General features: G+C 40.2%; 2 protein-coding genes across 2 annotated transcripts in view; both read right to left on the bottom strand.

The window, feature by feature from the left end:
- LOC140364370 (cullin-1) overlaps positions 1–8121 on the bottom strand; it is a 28364-nt gene extending 20243 nt beyond the window's left edge. The window contains exon 1 of the mRNA XM_072450469.1: positions 7935–8121. The gene's annotated coding sequence lies outside the window, so the exon portion shown is untranslated. The remainder of the gene's footprint in view (positions 1–7934) is intronic.
- LOC140364375 (eukaryotic translation initiation factor 5A-1-like) overlaps positions 1–16317 on the bottom strand; it is a 143776-nt gene that overhangs the window by 30235 nt on the left and 97224 nt on the right. The window lies entirely within an intron of this gene.

Genomic DNA, 16317 nt, shown 5'->3' with positions numbered 1-16317 from the left:
CCGCTCTGCCCACACAAACAGCTCCTACGGGCTTGTGTTTGGGCCCCAGAAGAGAAAACGAGATTAAACAGCCTTAAAATCCTCAAAATACCAGCACGTCTCTAACGGCGGTCGGCTTGAATAGAGCGGGAGCTGCAACGTTGTGAAGTCAAGCCAAAATAAAGCAGTAATTAATGAAGTTTCATTTCAGCGCGTGTCCTTTCCCACACGAACGCGACATCTTAACCGTTTTGCAATCTGTTGAGTATCAGAATTATTAAAGACTTTCTACAAAATAGTTTCCAAAAATGGTTTACCGCGTCGAGAAAAAATACAAATAAATCCCCAGGGAAAGAGCTCATCTGTCTGCTGTTCTGCTCCATTTCCAACGATGAACAAACAAGGTGTAAAAACAAAAAACAAAAAAAAGTGAGGCATTAGAAGGAAACTATTATTATCATCCTCCCCACCTCTTCACTCCTGATGACAGTATTTTCATTTAAGATACGCAGAAGTATTACAATATTAAGTGTTATATATATTTGAGAACTACTAAAAGAGCAGAAAAACAGCAGTAGACCATTTCAAACAAGAAAATAAAGTGATAGTCATATTTTTGCAGAGCTGGGTGACATTGTTTGATTATCAATTCATGTGCAATATCCCTTTTCAAATAAGTCAAAATAAATGACAAATATTTGGATCGATTGCAATTTTGTTGGCTCTCAAACTCTCAAAACAAACCCACCAAGTGCCACTTGAGAGAATACTTGGTCCTCCGAGTACCACCAGATCTAAACCGGGTCTAAAACAAGACTATTTTAGGTATGAACTCCTGTATTTTAGTTTTGACCAGGGTGAAACATACTTATACCCCTGTGATAAAATGTGAATATATGATTATATTTCTGTGATGTATTTTATCTGCATAATAGTGATTTTTATCTGCATCATTAGTCTAAGAGAAGAACGGGTGTGTGACAAACTGCATTTGTTTGTGAAGGTATCATAAAGATGGGCCAAAGAATGTTGCCCCAGGGGGGGAGTTGCACCCCCCCTTTGCAGGCTTTATCTCTACGGAAAAATACCAAGTGCCTTGATGTGAGGCTGACCAATGAGAAATGTGACCCGCCTATTCCAGAATATCTAATAAAACCAACCAGCATGGGAAAAAACGGGGTGAGACGCAGGAGGATCACGCAGGCTGCTTACAACAGCCTGCGTGATCAGTCCCCGCGTTTTCTCCCATGCATGCCATACAAAGTCTGATATTTCTGTGTCGTTTCATATTCTAGGTTGAATTGTGTTCTCGATGTGTTACGGAATAGCATCGGTGTATGTCTGATTCCATGACAACCCCGGAGCGACTTATGTGAGATATTGTTATTTTCATCCGCATTTCATACTCCAGTGTGACTTGAATATGTTTTTTTCTTCTCTATTATGCATTCTTTGGCTGGTGCGCCTTATACTCCGGTGCAACTTATAGTCCAGAAAATATGGTATGTCTTAAAGGGATTAAAATGGGACTACACACAATTGCTTTACTGGTTCTAAACTAAGACTAAGCCGAAAGAGACCAAAAATATGGAGTGAAAAGACTATGCAAGAATTTGAACTACAGTACTATACTTTTTCTTTGTCTGTGCACCACCGTTTGAGAAACACTGGTTCAATTAAAGACAAAAACAAAATCTTTTCAATATGAATTTCCTGAGCATAAACAAAGCGGATATCCTTGCCTTTTAGCACAGAAATAGTCCCAATAAATTCTGACGTCGGCGTTAAACTACTAAAAACACAAAAGCTGATCATTGACATTAGAAATAACTAAATTAATAAATAATAAAACTCTTTTGTGCATTACATTAACTGCGACAGACATTTCGCAGATGGATATTTGATTAACGCTCTCCCGCTCTCGATCCCAGTCTTTCACGTCGTCCCGTATGCGGCGAGCTGAAATCAGGGCCCCGAAGTAGACGCGGCGTTACCCGAGGTGCCTCCGTTACCTGCTGTTGCCATGGCGACAGGGGGGCTCGTGTGTCGGATTCACACTCTTCGTTTTGGCGGAGGTCACGGGGGAAAAAATATGCCTCGTCATTTTAACACTGAGCAGCTGCTCGGGAGTCGAATCAAACGGGACAAAGAGAAGGATGATAATTCCGACGGGAAGTGTCCAGTGAGTCTGCAGATACTTCCCCTTTAAAACTGGAACACGCTTGTGGCCAGAACGATTTGTGAAAGAGTTTGTATTCAAATAAACCAACGTAGAACTCGAATAACTGTCATCTGGACAATACAGACTCCGGAACATGCCACGTGCCGAGAGGAGAGGATTTATGGCCCGAGACGATGCAAGAATTCAACCCAAAACCCAAATCTTACTGGTCCCTGTGTGATTTGGATTGAAGTATACGTTGAAGTATCGAGCAGCATCACTTTCATCCAAGTCAACTATATTAAGAGCTCTGAACTTTATTGATTCATTTGATTAGCAACATAATCATTTGTTGCAGCCATAGTTTGTAATAAGGTGGGTGGTCTCTAGGGCTGCAACAGGTTCATCAGTTAATTGCAACTAATCCATTATAAGATAAGATATTCCTTTATTGTCCCACATGGGGAAATTTCATTGGTGCAACGCAGGTAGATACAGAGGTAATTATAGAAATAGTTCGACTAATTAAGTAATGGAATAATCGTTATCTGGGCTGTACGGACTCCAGAACATGCCATGAGCCATGAGAAGAGGTTTTATTACTGACAAATGATCGACTAATCAAAAGAATAATCAATTATCAAAATAATCATTAGTTGCATCCTTGGTGGCATCGCAGGCAATACCATTTTCTTAGATCTTCTGTTCAAACAGACAATCCCTGTACAATTACTGTTACCTTTAAAGAAAAACTAAATGCATTTGTTCTTCTTAGAGTTCACACCTTTAGAGTCTACTTTCTTTATTGGGCTTATAAGCATTTATCTGGACAACAGCAGAAAGCAGAGTTAGCTGGTCTAGTCTGCCTTTACATACCGGTATGTTCTAAAGACTCTGTAGAACCCGTCTGCTCGTGTCGTTTGCTGTGGTTTCGGTTCACCTGGTGTTTGCATGCATCTGCAGCTTGTGGAGTGTCCAGTGGAGGGCGCTCCAGCCGTTGTTGTTGTGGCGACTGGCAGCCAACTGAAAAAGTGCACTTTTTGCCACCTACTGTAGTTGTACGTCTTCAAAGTATGTTTTACGCTATACCGCAGGTCGGGCGGGATGTTATGTGTGTGACGTCATGAGAGAAGAGAGACTGAGGAATATAGTCTAAAGTCTAAGACGTACAAATACAGTTGTTTTATGGCGGTTGGCAAAGGTTGCGGTAATGTAACACTTGGAAACCAATCGCCATAAAACAAAGACGCAAATTGAATTCCATTTTGCTTTATGACCTCATGTGCTTTGAACGCCTTATTTTTTCTTGCTCTCTTTTTTAACGGTATATCGTAGTCTGAGGACTACGAAACGTCTGAGGAATAAAGTCTGGCGGTAATGCAACACTCGGATGCAAACCGCCATAAAACAACAACAACAACAACAACAACTTTGAAGTCGTACAACTACAGTGGGTGGTGATACGTGCACCTTTTCAGTTTGCTGCCAAACGCCATTAAAAGCAACACTACATCTTTCGTTCTGGTAGATAAGTGAAGAGCGAAAAGTCTAAAGAATTAAGTAGATGGCGGTAAATGCACCTTTTCAGTTGGCTGCCGACCGCCATTAACGCACCACCACCACAACAACAACAACACCACAACAACATCTGCAGCTCAATCATTCAATTAGTCTATGCGAGGAATCAGAAAGCAATTTGTGTGTACCTGTGAGGTTCAATAAAGCTCCTGAACCCGTCCTGTGTCTCCTCATCGTCTCAAACTAACCAAATATCCATCCGGCTTGAAGTAGTGACAGCTACACACCTGCACCCTACAGTCCACATCGTCCAGAGTCATCCCTCCAACAACATACAAATACTATTAACTAGTACTTTTCTGTTTAAATAGTTGTTTCCGTGTTAACTCCCGTAAGCTCGTGGTCTTGTGTGCGCAGTCTGGTTCAGTTTTGAGAGCTTTTGTCCGCCCCGCCCACTTCAAAAGCCCATTTCATCTGCCGTTAAATCATGTCAGGACCACCCCGAGTCCGGTCCGGGTCTGAGGGAAACCAGTGACTTTCTGAAGCGTGTTGTGAACGCAGAAACCCGAGCGTCGGGACGTCAACACCGGTACATTTCAACAGACTTCAGCTCGACGCGAAGGGGAGGAAGGTTAAAGTTCAAAAGGTCTCGACGTGGCTTTCGAGGAAGATGCTATTTTAAGGGATCGCGGTTAACAGAACACGGGAGACATCAACAAGTATAGCCCAAACCAGTGCTTCCAATAAGGCTACAACTAGCGATTATTTGAGACTTTTAGCTACCATTTTCCCAATTAGTATTATATTTATTGGGCTAGCTTGCTACATACACAATTAAGATGCATTATTCATTTGTGGTATTGTCAGTAGCATCCTAGTAGGAAAAGTATGATATAGTAAACCGTGAGTTTATCCAACTTCAAATCAAATGACCTGCTCATATCCACATTAAACTAAACGTTCATTCATGATGCTGTTAAAAGAAGCAGCATAAACCTTGTGAAAGTATTTTTTGCTTGTGGGAAAAAAGCTGAGCAGTTTTAATCTGATTACTGTGCTCAGACGACAACCTCATTCCCTACATTTACAGGACGCACTGAACTGATGACTTTACACAGTATTTTACCCTTAAACGTGACATATAACGCTTTATTCAGATATTTAGCATTAAACTATCACTCGCATGTGTTGTTATTGTACATTGTGTCGTTGTAAACCACAATATTGAGCTAAAAATGGCTTAATAATAGAAACGGGTTAAAGGTTAAGGCCTTTAATCAATTTTCATTTATTAGTTTTTATTGTTGGGAAAAGGCTGTGCAAACAGACAGACGGGAAAATACAGGATATTCAAACATACGCGACTCAATTAAAAATAGGAGTAAGCGACGACGAGGGAGAAAAGCATTGTTAAGAGCGTATGAAAAACATATATGGAAATATGTGTGGTCAAACTACAAAACTAGTGGAATACAATTACTGCGAATCAAACGTCTCTCGTATTTGATCTTCAAACGGTTCTTTATCTGAACAGAAATACAACTAAATACTTGCTGTGCCAATGTAATTTAGTCATTTTTAGATTATGGAGAAGGTAGTTATAATCGTGGGTTCTCAGTCCAATCTACTGATGACAATAAATACAGAAATATTACCATATTTTGTACTTAAATCTATTCATTCATTACCTTTTAGAGCATTGTTTTGATTATTCATCGCTTCATGTAGAATCAAATCACCGCAGCAAGTCCAGAGTTTGGGAATTTTGTTCACAGACGATGGCAACACAACTTTTTCTGATTCTGAAATACTGTAGCAAGAATACTGCTGCTAATTGATCAACTATTAGAACAAGATATTCATTTGAACAGGTATCGATAGCGGAAAAACGGTACATGATTGACAAGATTTTCCCTCCCGAATAGTTTGACAATTTTCATTATATAGCCAAACTACTATGCGATATCGTAGTAATACAACTAGAAAAGTGCTGTTATTGTGTGTTAAAAAGGACATTGTCAAACGCAGTATTATCGGGTATCAAAAAGGATTTTCTATTCAACTGTATTAGGACGTTATAACACGGATTAACGTTACACACTGAAGGAAATTCAATTGACCCAATAATAACGAGCCAAAAGATCAACTTTACGTGACCGAGCGATCAGAGTACACGTGGGAGAGGCGGCGAAACACAAAGAAATGATGAAGACGAGGAATAAAGTTGCTTATTCTGTCACGAGCCGTTTACACATAATGCATTTATAACTCTGAAATATTTTGGGACAGTTTGTCGTTCCTTTGCGATATTTACAAGTCACAATTTAATATTAATTTACATTGATACGAGCAAATCGAGCAGGTAATCACAAAGGCGAGACTCGTTTAGGCATTAACGCTACAAACGTGTTGTTATCCGACTTTTCCCACATTTAGCCGAGCGCCTGAAGGGTTTAGACGGGGTAAAGGAGAAGAGTAATGCGATGCACAGCGGCGTCCCGCGGCCCTGAACGCATCCCCGGAGTCTTACCTGCCGGTGCGTTTGGAGAAGTGGAGCCTGCGGGGCAAAAGTAACTGCACCCGACCAGATGCTTCGTCACCGGTCGACGTGCACGGAAAAGTACTAGTTGACCTCGGGTGGGACGGTTTGCGCGGTAATTGGAATAGTTTGCGAGGTTGATATGACAAAAGTGGCAATTCCCTCGTGTTGGCGGCACTCAATAAAGGATAAAAGTCACACAATACTAATAATAATCAACCTTTTTCTGGACTGTAGTTACTTTTTATGCAACAATGAGCAACAAAGTGTGATTTGGTTATGACACAACTTGTTTTGAGACTATCGGGGGGAAATGGAAAGGGAAACACTGCAGGAAATACAACAAAGGTATAAATCACTATTGTGGATAGAATAAAGTTACACATGAAATAGTGTAATAATAAAACAAGAGTCCACGTTGTCAAAAAGCTACTTGAAATATGGCTTTACAAAATTAGATTTATAAATAATATGACAGATCAATAAATGCACAATATTGATCATCTTTAACAGCAGAACCACAGATTATCATTAAAGAACATTTCAGTTCTTGACAAATCAATGTAGATCAACTCAGCTTTGAAATATATAAAATACCGATATTGTTGTTACATGTAAAGCAACAAACAATATTAGCAAACAGATCAACAACTAGGACAGAAATGTTGCGCAATCAATAATGGAGGATACGTGTATTTATGCGAAACGTAGCAAAATGTTCAAACTACATTAAAAAAAGACTTATTCTAAAGAAGAATGTCACTATAATTACAATAATCGATGACTAAAAGCAGGAAAAGATATCTTTGGAGACTCCGTGTTTCTCACGTGTTCAATTTTCCTTGCAGTTGTGGAATTGTGTTGTTGCACAATAAGATTTGAGCCAGAGTCAAACGAGCGTAAACATATAAAAGTATTACATTTAGGGCTGTTTTTGATCAGTAGTGGGGCAATAAGTGACATTTATTAAAAGGAAAATGGCCAGCCTACACCAGTGTCAAGATAAACCTGTGGGAAACACTCCGACTTCTGTGATTAATTATAGAAAAAAACAAGTAGGTTGCGAAAGTGTTTCAATTCTGCCATTTGTTTATTACAGCTCATGTTTTAGACCACGTTATACCTTTAGATAACAGGATATTCTACAGCTTTTCCTGTTTCAATATCATCTTTTATAGTGACATGTTTCTATAGCAACACATCGCACTTCCAAACGTGATATCGTGAGTGACGGTATATCTAAATGGATCTATAATCGATAAATCAAAACAATCTAGTCGCCAATTACACACACACGACTGGCGATAATTGAGGGAATAAATCATCAAAACAACACACTAACGCACGGTTTTGGTTGGTATAATGTGTCTTTGTATGTTGTGTGGCAAGCTTCGGGGCCCCCTTGGAAGGTAATTTGCCTTACGCCACTGAGTTAGCGTTAGCTCCATGCTAACACGGGCAGCCTGGATTCACCAAGGCTCGTTTTAGTCACAACCAAGCGAGCCATCGGGCGATCAGACGCACGCATCGCCTCAATCCGCACGCCGTTTGTCATGATATATTTACGGATGCACTCGGGGGCAGTCGAGAGGGTAGGGACCGAGCCGCTGCTGTAAAATGGCTTCTCAATAATGAGTCAGGAAAACAGTCTCCTAAAGTTAGCATTAGCCGGCTAACAGTTAGCATCGGGAGTCATTGGAAACGGAAGGCGAACATCGGGTCCGGACACGTCCTTACCATGTTAATCCCGCCGCTGTCGCCTGGATGTCGGTGTTATTGCGGCCGCGGGGTCGTTCGCAGGGCGTATTCGGTTGGTTTTGTGGCGTTTTGCCGTGTCTCGGTGCTGTGTTGCTACACGGTCTTGTTGCTAACTGCGACCGCTCGGCTCCGCTCGCACAAAGCTCTGCGGATGTTCACGGACCCTCGGAAATAAAGGACCCGAATGGCGCTCAGAGGAAAAAACGAAATAATAATAATACAAATAATAATGATAATAATAATAATACTAATAATAGACTCTCCATGTATAAATTAAAAATAAGATGAAGAACAAAATTAAACTAATGTAAAAATAAAAGATTAGATGAAGAAACTCTCGGCTATATGAAGAAGCCAAATGGTCAGAGTAGAAAAAAAATAATACATAAAATATATAAAATTAAATAAGTACATAATTTATATTTAATAATGTATTTATTGTCTTCTTGTAATATGAAAATAGATACAAAGAACACAAATGCACACAACAAATTAAAATCAATTTATTTACAACATTCATATGATACAGGGCTTTGGATGTCTAAAAAATATTACTTTTTATACTATGCAGAGCAGTGCACAGTATAAATTGTGTTGCAAAATATATGCCTAATGTGTAAACCTAAAACTATCACAGATGGGAGGTACTAATTTAGTTAATTTATTTCAGTAACATTTTAAATCAATTATAATTTCCAGGGTACTTTTCTAGCAGCATACTTAAACTGTTACTGGGGTAAAAGTTCTGGTTACTCTTCCAACTATGAGAAAGTCTATGCAGGCTTAATGTTGACAATAATATATGATTAGAACATTTGCGGTTTCTTGCAACGCTCCTTCAAATATTATTTATTTATTTATTCATTCAAATATTTGTGGTCCAGATTTTGTGAATGATTTGTTTTGCTCTTCCAAATACATTCAGTTCAAATTATAAGTCATACGTGCAGACAGTTACTCTTAGTCATTGTTTACTTTAGTATTATTTTTGTATTCTAACTTGAGTATTTTCTCTGACCACTACGTTGTACTTTTACTGAGCAGAGGGAACAAAACTCTCTAAACTCCCTAAACCCTCGGTGGTCCCTGAACGCACCGCCGTCGTCACGCTCATGTTCTTTGGGACTACAAACATGGCCGTCCAAAACAACTACAAAGGCGAAGGACGGCGCAGCGAGTCCGGCGCGTGCGCAGACGGCTGCTCCGGTCACCTAATATGACATTTTAATTATACATGGCGAGGCCTGCAGCACGACTCTGACATTTCACTCGCGCGCGCCAATGCCCTGATCTGACGCGTAACATCCAACGACAAAAAGACACACCCCCGGTCGCTCAGTCCGTGTTGACGTGACCTTTATTTCTCACAGCGCGGGGCGAAGATGATGGAAGGGACCGACTTCTCCAGCACGCGCGTGTTTTGGGCCAGGGCAGCGCGCTTTTTACCGGGCGGTCAACTCCCTTTAACTGAAGAGCGACGGTGACAGCGCGCCCTCTGCTGGTCGAACACGAGACTTGCAGAGGTACAAATGATACGCTTCTGGAAATATTCTTTATGATTCAAATGCTAGAATATTACTTTTTTTTTCAATGTAATCTATAATACCTGTTCACACACATCATTACACTTTAACAGTCATTAAAGTGACATCATTACACTTTTAATAACGAAAACACTTACTTAAAAATTACACTTTTAATTTTAACATCATTACACTTTTAATAACGAAATGTCCCCATGTGTGGACAATAAAGGAATGTCTTATCTTTATTAACACCTCTTCTCTATAATAAAAACAACATTTCCATTGATATTGACATAGATAGTATAGACCTTTTTTTTAAACTATACTAACTACGACACCTGGGAATATAAAGCATTTTACATTGAAAGAAACACATATTGTCATAGTTTGATAACACAGAGGCCACATTATCCAAGGAAACTAATTGTAGTATTTTAGAGGAGAATGGTGAATAAATAAATGAGTGAACCGTTTTATTTTGGTCGTCTGTATTCAGAAAAATTAAACTACATTCAGAATTTTGTTGAGAGTTGTCTGGACCACCGTCGCCTACTTATTTATCTGAAAAAGTTAAGAAAAAACAATTACCGTTACAACAACTGCAAAACAAATGACTTGTAATTCTTGTTTTATCGTTTTAAGGTTAAGCTTGTTTGCGCCCTACAGGGTAAGGATTATTATTATTATTATCTATATACAGGATCCTGAAAGTATGAATATACCCTCACCTGTTTGGGTTTCCTCCGTGTCATTTCCTGCTGCTGCTTCCGTCGCACCTCCTCCAAACTAAGACCTCCTCCTAACACATCATATACATGTCATATACATTATATACATACATATTTTAAATTGGTCCAATCAGTATTTCAGATGGAGTGTTGGTGTAATGTTAATACAAGATACATATATATTAGTACAAAGGAAAAAGAAAACACACATACATTAAATCAGATCATTTGTGTAGCTGTCAGTCTTTCCACATGTTTTGTTTACTGTTTGTTCTATGAGTGTTTTCTTGCATTACTGTTTTAAGTACCGTATTTTCCAAACTATAAGTTGCAACTTCATAGTTTTAGCCGGGGTGCGACTTATATTTATATTTATACTTATACTTATACTCCGGAGTTATTTTCACACTTGCAACTGCATTTCATACTCCAGTGCAACTTGTATATGTTTTTTTCTTCTCTATTATGGATTTTTTGGCTGGTGCGACTTATACTCCAGAAAATACGGTATGTCTTTACATTGCATTGTTCTTTATTGTATCCTTTGTTAGGCTCTGCCACCTGCCCGTCGCCACGGAAAGCTTGCTGCTTTGCCCGGAATGTTCCACAATATGGTGCATTTCTTCAACTGCAGGTGAAAGCCACACCTTCTGACCACTCTCCACAGATCTGACCTGTCACCCGGCCTGGAGCTGCTGCCGGCTGGTTTTTTGAGGAGATATGAGTGTGATGCCGTACTGTGGAACATCCCTGGCAACGCAAAAATACACTTCACGCCTTTGAACTGCAAAAATTGTAAGTAAAAAAACACACACAATCTATTCTGACTTAAACAGGCTTTTTAGACATAGAATTAACTTACTCGCACACAAACTATTAACACAATAAAACATATTCTTACCCACTGCGCTCGGAGTGATGGAGACATAAGTTGTGGCTTTTGATAGACGTAATTCTTTTAACGCGGTAAGTTCCACCTCTGCCTCTGCTCGACCAGAATCACATAAACGTACGAATGATTAAAAAAACTTTTCAGTTTAGTGTTTACGATCATGTCGACTCACTCTTCTGTATTTCCAGCCTCTTCTGGACGTCAGGGGCGACCACTGTGAACACCGCGTGACTAAAAACAAAGACATTGCGTCATGTAAAATACTCCAATAACTTACACTTGTACACGCCTGGAATGATGCACCTGAGCGTGGCATTAAAATCAGAAAATAGCTTTATTGACAATTGTAGGTGACATATAACACAAAACCACAACTAGCAAACCAGAAAATAAGATCAAATATAAGGGATGCACTAAATTATGTTAAATAATATACACTTTGACGACTTGATCTTGCATTTATTTAATTGCAGGTGTGTTTTTGTTGCTGAATAAAGATAAAGGTTGAAAAGCTCTGACCAGCTCTGACCTTTAACCTGGTCTGAGTGTTTAATAAGCCTGCTTGTCTCCTATAAAGTAATAATAATAATAGAATAAACGTCTCACCTGTGTTTGGCAGGTGGGAGTTGATGTTGACCGTGCGCCCTCTGCTGGCTGCACTTGGTCCTGACACTGGTTTGTTTCTCGGGGAAACTGGGCTTTTTGTGCCCAGATTTCACGTCAGAGCGCTGCGCGGGGGGGGTGAGGAGCCGCGAGGGAGGCTCTGGTTCTCCCCTGGGAGTTTGGGGCGACTTTAGGGCCACCCGAGGCCGTCTCTGACCTCTGACCTCGGCATGGTAACTTTAACTCTCTATCTCCGGTTGTCGCTCTTACCTTTAGCGGTTTTCCTCCCTCCCCTAGCTTCTTAGATGTGTCCAGCGGCTTGGGGTTTGTTATTTTTGGGTGTGAAGTGCTCATTTGCATGTTTTTGTCTTATCTAACAATATTGCGTTTACCCGTGACACGGTTGCTAGGGAGCCTTGGCAACCAGTAGATAATAAAGTAGTACTTCCGGTTTGAACATTCACAATAAAATAAGCTGCGCAGGTTTCAACCATAGGCACATGAAATCACTTATACAGTGGTTAGACCGCGGTCAGAGAGACTTCCAAATGCAAACTGCCGTGCAAATATGTACTGTTAAGTCACTGCTCTGTGGCCATTACCATAGCAACAGGACAAACAAACGCTCAACTGCTGTGAGGTTCTAGCTTCATGAAAAAAAAAAAAAAAAAAAAATCTCAGTTGTTGTTGTTGTTGTTGGTGTTTTATGGCGGTTGGCATCCGAGTGTTGCATTACCGCCAGACTTTATTCCTTAGACTGTTGTTGCTGTTGTTATTGTTTTATGGCAGTCGACAGCCGAGTGTCGCATTACCGCCAGACTTTATTCCCCAGACTTTGTCGTAGTCCTAAAAGTTGTTCTTCCAGTGCTTTGACCTCTAGTGCTTTGACCAAAATATCTCAGTTGTTGTTGTTGTTGTCTCAGTTGTTGTTGTTGTTGTTGTTTTATGGCGGTTGGCATCCAAGTGTTGCATTACCGCCAGACTTTAAGATAAGATAAGATATTCCTCAGTTGTTGTTGTTGTTGTTGTTTTATGGCGGTAAAGTCATTCACAGTAAACAGGCTTTCGCGGGCTTGGAACTCGTGCTTTGAAGTCGTGGGCTTTGAAACGCCAAAGAAGAAGAAGAACTGAAGAAAGGATAAAGTCTGGCGGTAATGTAACTCTTGGATACCAGCCGCCATAAAACACCATAGAAGAAACGTCTGAGGAATAAAGTCTGGCGGTAATGCAACACTCGGATGCCAACCGCCATAAAACAACAACAACAACAACAACAACAACAACAACAACAACAACAACCATAGAAGAAGAAGTAAACAGGCTTTTCAGACTCACAAGTAGATTTAACTGTGGTTTAAGATCATTAAACAACCCGGATGCACGAGTTACACAGTTTAAACTATTAAATGCATGGCTGCTTGTTGTGTACTTTAACCACAGATTGATTATGACTGCACAATGTGTGCAAATAGCCTATGGGGTGGTGAGCTGGAAAAACTGGATTCAGGATAGTGTGAGTTCAGTTTGGAGTGAACCAGTCGGTGTAATCCCTCATTCGTCCAGGAGGGTTTATATTGTAGAAAATGGTTCAGTTGTATCATCAAAACAAGACAGCAGTCCAGACCTTTCCAAGAGTCATTCTCAATCTCAAGCCCTTAAACCGCAAACAGACAGAGACATTTAATGGCTCTATTTTGGTAGATCTAAGTTTTGGTCTCTTTTCTCTAATTCTGAGCTGAGAACTGTAAGCAAATGACTTCAAGTTTTATGTAAAGTGTGTGAAGTCACCTACACTACGGAGGATATTTGCCTGAACCTCGTGGCAGCAGGAGAAATGAGGAAAAGGCCTTAAGCACTTTTCTTTTATTACTACTTTGTTTGGTTGTTTAGCACCTGTGGTAAACATTTATCACAGTTTTACATCAGTCAAGTTGCATTTTGGGAAGAAAATGTAAAAAATAAAAGTTGAAAATGACAGGAAGTAGCGTCACAGACACATGTTAAGTCTCAGTGAATATATATTTTACTCCTTTTGGATTTCATCACAGAAAGGAGAACTTAATCACAGCTGTGTTTTGATCTTTTAACAGTTGATTCCATGTAATCCAAGAGTTTTGCCATTTCCCTTTTCTTTGAATGCATCAGCAGAACTAAAACACCTTTTCTGTGCTTTTTTATTTTGTGATATACATTCATAAATATAATCATAAATACACAATACAAAATGCTTTTAAATGTGTATTTTTTTGTTTGCGGATGTTCCTAATTGAACTTTCGGGACTAAAACACCACAAGTAAAGCTGTGATGTCATCAGTATGCTACATCCCAACATGCTGGGAAAATGTACACGCAACTGATACGTTAAGAAATATAAAGATCTTATCAGTCTTTAATATGTGTCAAATTATAACTACTGTGCAATTTACATGGACGTCGCCCCTTGTTTACAGTATGGTTGCTAGGTAATGGTTGTGGAATTATGTCATATTTGTTGCCCATGTCCAATGTTTATACCCTCGTCTTCCCATTTCATGCTATTGTCCAGTCAAATAAAGCCTTAGAGTGAAAAGTAAAACACAAAGTAGTAATTAGAGCTGCACTGGCCATTATAAGCCTTTTGTAATGATATATGGATTAACAGACCTACACTTTTGATAGCACTACTGTGAATTGGATTGAATCAAATACCATATGATTGGCCGTACTCGGTGCGTTTCAATTGATAACTGCAGATCAGAGTCGCTTACACCAGCAACAGGAGTCCCACAGGGGTCAGTTTTGGGTCCCTTTTTAATGAGCCTCTACACCAGGGGCCGAATTTCGACGCTCAGGCTGGGTCGCGGGCCGAACATAACGTAAAACATAAAACTATTAAAAACATAAGAAATAAATAGCTTTATATAGCCTATGCTGTTTTGAAGCAATTACTGGATCGATAAAAAAAAAATTACAAAACGTTTGTTCTCATAAACTGAAGTGTAATTTCACCAATACTGTGCTTCAGTTTATGTGCATTACAACTTCAGAGTTGATCTACAGTTCTACACAGAGATAAACATTTGACTTTATAGCAAAATAAACTTCTCAAGATCTAAAAAAACGTTTAAATGTACTAACTAACATTTCCACGTCTGTGTAGTTATCTGTTCACCTGAATTGACCACTACCACAACTGCTTAAAGTGCACCTCTCCCTCTGCAGCTCCTCCCTCGGCAGCTCACAGCAGTGCAGCAGAGCCCCGTGGGGGAGGGGCAGCTCACACAGCAGTGCAGCAGAGCCCCGTGGGGGAGGGGCAGCTCACACAGCAGTGCAGCAGAGCCCTGTGGGGGAGGGGGCGTGTGGTTTTAGCGATAAAAACGGTTACGGATGTAACTACGGTTCTATGAATCGATTTTTTTAAAAGAAAGAAAAGAAAAAAATATATATATAAATTTGAAATGTTCGGCGGGCCGGATTAAAACGTCTGGCGGGCTGGATTTGGCCCGCGGGCCAGAGTAACTCTACATAAAGGATCTGCCAACAGTCTGCTCTGAAGTTGAGTACATAAAGAAGACAGCACGTGTTATTTGGTCGCTCCAAAGACACTGTGGCAGTGTCCAAACCTTCCAAATCCATATCTAAAACAATGGGCACGTTGTTTAGTATCCTGAGACAGAGAGAGACTAAAGTCATGGATTAACAACAAAGACATTTTCAAACAAACAACTCTGTCCGTGGTGTGATCCCTGATGCCTCTGAGAAAGAGCTGTGGGCCTGGTCTGCCAGAGGTTATGAAACAGGTTATTTCCAGACTATAAGTCTCACTTTTATTCATCATGTTGGCCGGGTAAGACTTATACTCCAGAGCGACTAATATGTGATATTATTCATTATTTTCACACTGGCAACCACAAGAGGGCGCTCTAGGCTCTAAGCGACGCAGAAGAAGAATCTGCACTTCCTCTGGAGTTTGTGGAGTTGTTTAGAAGTGACACAGAGGAAGAAGAATTCAATGGATTTAGTGATTTGGGGTAAAACTGATGCTTTGGTAAACTTGTTAGCATGTTCTTTATGCTATAGTTATCTGAATAACTGTTCATATGTTACGTTAACATACCAGACACTTACCACAGTTCTGTCTGTGCCTCATGTAGCTGAAGGTGTTAGCGTTAGCATACGTACACCTGTTCACCATGTTCTCTCATCTGATATTATTTTAAATTACTCTTCAAGATGAAATGTCTGTTCTTGGTTTTGGATTTGATCAAATACATTTCCTCAAAAAATGTGACTTGCTCCATGCGCCCGCGTGTTTGGTCGGCAGTGTTGCAGGACCAATAGGCCCTCCGCCCTGTTGGGGCTCGGGGCTTAAAATAACAATATATGCGCTCGTCACTCCCCGGGTCCCCTACCCACTCCCCATAGATTTCCATTAATTTTAGCAGATACAAGTATGGCACATGCCTGTGGTATGGACTCTCGTGTACAGGACGATGCCAGGAGTGTTTTTGGAGTTGTCAACAATGAGTGAATGCAATCGGCTGTGCTCATTCATTGTTGAATGGACACAGCCCATTCAACAATGAATGGGCTGCGCCCTTCGGCAGCGTTGCAGGACCAATAGGCCCTACAC

Source organism: Eucyclogobius newberryi, unplaced genomic scaffold (genome assembly GCF_026437365.1).
Source record: "Eucyclogobius newberryi isolate DKJ021-1_F unplaced genomic scaffold, fEucNew1.0.hap1 SCAF_18, whole genome shotgun sequence".
NCBI classification, from domain to species: Eukaryota; Metazoa; Chordata; class Actinopteri; order Gobiiformes; family Gobiidae; genus Eucyclogobius; species Eucyclogobius newberryi.
This window is presented reverse-complemented; position numbering and strand designations above follow the sequence as displayed.